Source organism: Rosa rugosa, chromosome 4 (assembly GCF_958449725.1).
Source record: "Rosa rugosa chromosome 4, drRosRugo1.1, whole genome shotgun sequence".
NCBI lineage: Eukaryota > Viridiplantae > Streptophyta > Magnoliopsida > Rosales > Rosaceae > Rosa > Rosa rugosa.
The window spans coordinates 25,362,970-25,369,212 of NC_084823.1; the positions used below are offsets into that span (position 1 = coordinate 25,362,970).

At 35.5% G+C, this 6,243-nt stretch overlaps 1 long non-coding RNA gene across 1 annotated transcript; it reads left to right on the forward strand.

Moving 5' to 3' along the window:
• The first annotated feature begins 3,780 nt into the window (after nucleotides 1-3,780).
• On the forward strand, nucleotides 3,781-6,243 carry LOC133745973 (uncharacterized). The gene is made up of 2 exons (XR_009863887.1): nucleotides 3,781-4,882; nucleotides 5,691-6,243. It is a non-coding gene; the product is annotated as an uncharacterized LOC133745973 (long non-coding RNA).

A 6,243-nucleotide genomic window follows, 5' to 3' on the forward strand; every position in this document is an offset into this window, starting at 1 on the left:
ATGTCAACCATCAAAGAAACACTATCTAGCACCATGGCACCATCGATATAGTACAAAAGATATATATTTACTCCAGTTGTAGAAAAATAGTTCTGAAAGTGCATATCTTCATGATCTAAAAAATTTTAGTTGATAAATCATGAACCAATTGGGTATATAAACTTACCAAGCCACCGTAAACATAACCAAGTGCAAATCCAGCTACAACAGTGAGAAGAACAAATCAGTGATTACGCTACTTTTAATTCCTGGATTCATAGATCATAATAAAAATTACACAGTTTTGTGAAGAATTACACAATTTTAATTCTTGAATTCATATATCATAATATATTCTTGAATTCATATATCATAATATAAATTAGAAGACAAAGATTACCGAGAGCTAATTCCTGAATTGCAAAACAACTACCAACAAAATTTGAACAGAAACCAAGTTGATTACAATCAGACCCTCTTCCAATTATCTACTCAAATCCTCAATGCCCTAAAACAAATTGATTACAATTAAAATTTGAACCTATAGAGACTTCGATGCTTATACCCACTACCATTACCCAATTGAATATCACCCAAGATTTAATAAGGCATAACCCAAATCCCTCAAACAGTCACCCAATTGATGATTTGAACCCTAAGATAATCCTAAAATCCCAATAATCAAGCAAATAACGAAACTGAAATTACAAGATACTTACAATATGCAATAGAAGATTCAAGCTGCAAAATTCCCAGGAGCCATTACTGCAAAATTAAGCTACCAAGTTAACCAAAGATCTAGAAACTTGACTAACATGGATCTAGGATTTCATTTGGAAGCTAAAATCCACAGCATTAATGGCAAAGTTGTAAACTTAAACAACAAAGGCATGAAATCTAAATAAGAAATTACTGATAAAGAATTTATCTGGGCAAATTGAGATGTTGATTGAAAACTTTACCTTCCTTGCAGGAAATTCATAAACTTGAATACCAATTCTCAGCAATGAGAATAGAAAAGTACCCTTGTTTGCATTTGACCAGAAGTAGGGTTCGTATTTAGGACACAGCAATTTAGTACCCTTGTTTGCTTGTGATATCATAGACCAACAGCTGCAGCTGCACAGTGGTAATACATGGGAGCCCGGCTATGGTAACGTTCCTGACCTGCAGTGTCCCATATAATAGAGTGGATCAACCAACATATATTCCTCTTGCTATAAAACAAGTAGACTGCTATGGACCACAGGAATTTATTACTGCTACATCAATTTATCATTACAACATGTAACTGCTCCTACATGCTTCAAATGAAAATGCTCAAGCCCTTTTTTTGTTAGTCATATTTGAATTAATGATCATGTCACTACAACAAATAAATATAGACCATAAATATACATATATATACATATATATATATATATATATATATATATATATATATATATATATATATATATATTAGTATGTCACTGTAGAAATATGCAGATAACAAACTGCGCAACAAAAGTAATTGTTACCAGTTCATCAGTCTATCCACTCTAAATGTCAGAATACACATTAGAATCTCAAAGACAAGCACATATAGGCCAAAAATTCACGAGCATGAAGTTGTGAATGATATTAACCATAAGTACAACTAGATTATTAGAACAACTTGCCTACCAAATCTAACACAATAGACTACACAACACACAAAACAACTGAAGTGATGAAAACATACACAAAAGACCAACTACTCAAGGAACTAGCTAGGGCCATGCCAACCAGGCCTCCTCCAACAATAGCAATGTCATACGGTTCACTTTTATTTGAAGATTTCTGCTGTGCCACATGATCCTGTGGTTTAAAAAGAATCATATATCAATCATCAACCCAACAATATCAACCATGGGTAGTCTCTCTTGGACTCTACAACTTTGTGATTGCAAAGCACCAAAATCTCTATTACTGGCATAAATTCACAGACAATAAAAATAAAACACTAATATTACCAGGATCTTTGCAAATATTGATTGAACTTGTACAAAAAGATCCAACCAACCCAACCGAAAAAGTGAAACCTAAAAAAAAGAAATAGAAAAGACGGTACAAGAACCCAGATTTGAAGGCCACTTCAAATCAAATTCATTTCATTGAAGAACAATAACCTTACTTCACATTCAGTATACCCATATCGTTGAGCATAGAGAGTTGGGTTCACTACCCTTTTCAATGTGCAAATAAATAATATGAAAAGTGAAACTGCAAACTGAAAAAATCTTGAAAACAAGCCATCTCAAGTCAAAATTGAATGAATCAGACCTCAATTTAAGAATAAGAAACAAGAATGACGAAACCCATAAATCAAATTTGGAATCCAAACAACTGAAATTATCATACAAGTTTGAATAAAAAAAAAATCTATAACATGGATTAGAAACCCTAAATCAGATGGATACCAAAGATTGGGCAACTGGATTCGCGCACAGCTGAGAGGCTGCTTGTCAACGCCCGCTGAATCGAGTATGAGATTTTGCCTTTCACAAGGTTACAGTCGAAGTGGTGGAGGTCGTCCCAGCGATGGTGTGTGGCGATAAGGTTGAACACAGTGTTATCCGGATACGTGCGTGTCAGAGGATAGTGAAGAGGCCGATAGTGAAGCCAAGGTCATGGCGATATCGATAATGGAGAAGGCGAGGAAGAGGAAGGATTTGGGAGGAGAGAAAGAAGACATTTGAGGAGAGAGAGAGAGAGAGAGAGAGAGAAAACGCGAGTGAGCCGAGTGTTTTTCTAGAGATGAGGGAATAGTGTTCTATCTTTTTTATTGGTCAGACAAAGAATGGGTGAGGAGGGAATCTGAAAATTATCCGAGGAGGGAAATCTGAAAAATGTGCAGCGCGAAACCATTCTTTTTGGTTTGATAAATTTGTCGGGGAGAGAGAAATCATTAAAATTAGTTCCAACAAAATCCAAAGCCTATTTACTCCTCTGACAAGACGACAGATATATGTTGTCTGAATACAAACAAAAAAAAGAAGCTACGACCCAAAACGAAATCAATTTATCTTCTTTGACGAGACGACAGATAACTGTTGTTTGAAAATAAACTTAATTCTCAAAACTAACTTACCATGGTATGTTGCTATATTCAGACGACAGTTTTTACACTGTCTGTCGTTAAATTATATCAGACGACAGAAACCAACCTGTCTGTCATCTGAGCTCTGTCGTCTGATGAGGTTATTGGCATAGTGAACATGTATATGTCACTCTTCTATTTTGTGATTCTCTTTTGTTGTCAGTCACTTCTCTTTCTTCCATTTGGTAATTGAAAAATCATGTTATGTTAGCTCCAGTTCATCAGATGCAGCAATATTATAGGCTTGGGACACTTGATAACTGTGGTGGGAAATGGAGTTCTCTTGTGGATTGTTTAACTTTGAAGACGAAGCGGTCAGCTGAAGTGCAGGTTTGTTTGTAAAGAATTTTGTGTTTCGTTCTTTTTCCGTCCCTTGTCTGTGTGATAATGGTTGCTCCTTCAATTAATACATACTGATGTTAGGGGATCTGCATTAGTCAAATCTTTACTTTGTTTGTATCCTGTCTTTCATTGTCCAAAATACAGTTGGATATTTCTTTAGCTAATGATTAGATTGCTTTATTGTAGTTTTGCACATATAAGACCTGTATTGCCTATGTGAGAAATTGTTGTGTACCATTATCAAAGTACTTAGGACTGTTGGCGATGTTGAATATTGCGGAGCATTGTAGAATGGATTAGGCGAGAGCTTTGTTTGATGGGATGTTGATAGGAGCATTTTAAAGTGGTATTTTAATAGTTAATTCCTCACATTTTGCTTAGTTAATTCCTTAACGAATCGATTTTTAACTCAATTTCTATTTTCTTAGGTACATTGGAGTAAATGATGGTGAAATGAGCATTAGGTCCACACTTACCTATAAATGGTGGAGAAAAATGGAAATGTACTAAAATGTCAATTTTACACATTTTCCTACTCCGGCTAGGAGAAACCAAGCCAAGCAAGGAAGAAGGAGCGGACGCCTGACCAAATGAACTCTAAATGAGCTGAAACTTTCCAGATCCATTCTAGACATCCTAAGGATCATTTCTTATGAAGAGTGCCAGAGCTAGTTTTGAGTGGAAGGCCTTCAAACAGTCAGCCCAATTTCCTGCAGAAGCAAAACTGGAAAACTGGACCCGTAAGGAGTCCAGCAGAGATTCTGGCCCAAAGGCATGGAAATAAATTCTGAAATTTTACCAAAATGATCTACACTCATGGTAGATCATTTCATATGAAGAAGTCACGAGCCAAATCTGAAGTCCTGTTGGAGAAATAATTGAAGGAATAAAGGGGCAGAAACTGATCTAAAAACAGCTCAACACCACATGTTCAAGTTTCCTACCCACATGAAGAAAGCTAGATGCTTTTCTCTTTTTCCTTGGATATATTTTTCTGCTCCAATAGATCATCATCACTTCCATACTTCTGCACCTTCATGCCTTGCTTTCATTTCATCATTACTCCATCTTTTCCATATTTTACAAACCACTTTCATTATTTTTCTTCCATTTATCATTTCACTCTTCTTTTTCTTCCCTATATAAACATCTTCTCCTCTCACTCTAACCAAATTCCTTCATCCATTCCATCTTCTTTGTCTCTCCATTTCCTTTCCATTTTCCCACACATTCCTTCATCCATTCCATCTTCTTTGTCTCTCCATTTCCTTTCCATTTTCCTTTCCAACATCCTCTAGGGCAAGCCACGAAGTTCAAGCAAGGCCAAGGAAGAGAAGAACCAAGCCGTGAGCATCATCATCCATCCTCCACCTTTGAAGCTTGCTTTCGAGTCTCAAAGGATTCAACGTTATTCACCCATCTTCATCTTCCATCCACGGTGTAATTCGACCTCTACTTTGTAACCTTTGCTTTGTATTTCGTTGGTTTTGCCTTAGTTGACATATATGTTTGAACAATTGTTAATTTCTGGAATTTTATGATTAATTGAGAATTTTCAGATTCATATATTGTGATTCGAGAGTTGCTTATGTGGGTTTGTTTAATTAAATTTGCATTATAGTTAACTTTTGTATTTTAATCTTATGTGGTTGCAAACACTTAGGGTTTCGATATAATTGGTGCTAGGTTTAAGAACATGAAATCGACTTTTCGTTTTGTGTAAACTTGAATCAAAGTAGTAAAGGTTTTGTACAAAGATCGAATTTAATTAAAGAGAATTGCAATTAGGTGGACTTTTCCATACTAAGTTGTACACTTGAGTTGATAGCCTTTCTCTATGTGTAATGCGTTAAACATGACATGATTGACTAGCTTTCTAGGGTTTGATTGCATGTTTGATAGGATTAATCTAGGTGCTTTCGCTTAGGTTAATTAGCATTGAAAAGTAAAAAATGGGAATTCATTTGCTTTCGAATGTTTCACATGATCAACTCCTTTCTCATAACTTAGATGAACAATATTAGGGTTTGAATCAATTTTAATCATAAGTTTCGGTTTTGATCTTTGTTCTCTCATTCCATTCGTTTAATTATGTTTATGTGTTTTATTTGTTTTCTTAACTTAGTTTATTTTCGAATCCAAAATCCAAAATTCCCCCTTTTTCGTAAATATGTTTATACTTGTGAATATCTTTGTGATTATATTACTTTGTTTTAATTTTAATTTATTAATTGTTTGACAATGACAGGTGTACCCTCAATCCCCGGAATAGAACGATCCCTACTTGCTTATACTACTAATGATATTTTTAGGGTTAAATTATGCGCTTGCTTTGAGCGTATCAGATGTTGGATAGGAATGTGATTACTTGGACTAGCATGATATCTAGTTATTGCAGGTCTGGCAATGTGGATGAAGGGCCGGTATGCTTTGTTTCGGAAAATGCCTGAGAGGAACGTTGTTTCTTGGACAGCCATGATTGGTGGCTTTGCTTGGAATGGATTTTATAGAGAAGCTCTATTGTTATTCCTTGAATGGAATGGGAACTATGAAACAAGACCAAATGGAGAGACGTTCATTCGCTTGTATTTGCTTGTGCTGGTATTTGGTTGCCTCATCTTGGAAAGCAACTACATGCTCAGTTGATTGTCAACAATTGGGACCATGTTGATTATGATGGCAGGCTATCAAAGAGCCTTATTCACATGCTCAGTTCATTTTTGTAATTGCTAGATGGAACTTTATTAGCATGTGGAATGTTAAATCAGTGTATCTCACATTGTGTTGTATTAATCGGTGGA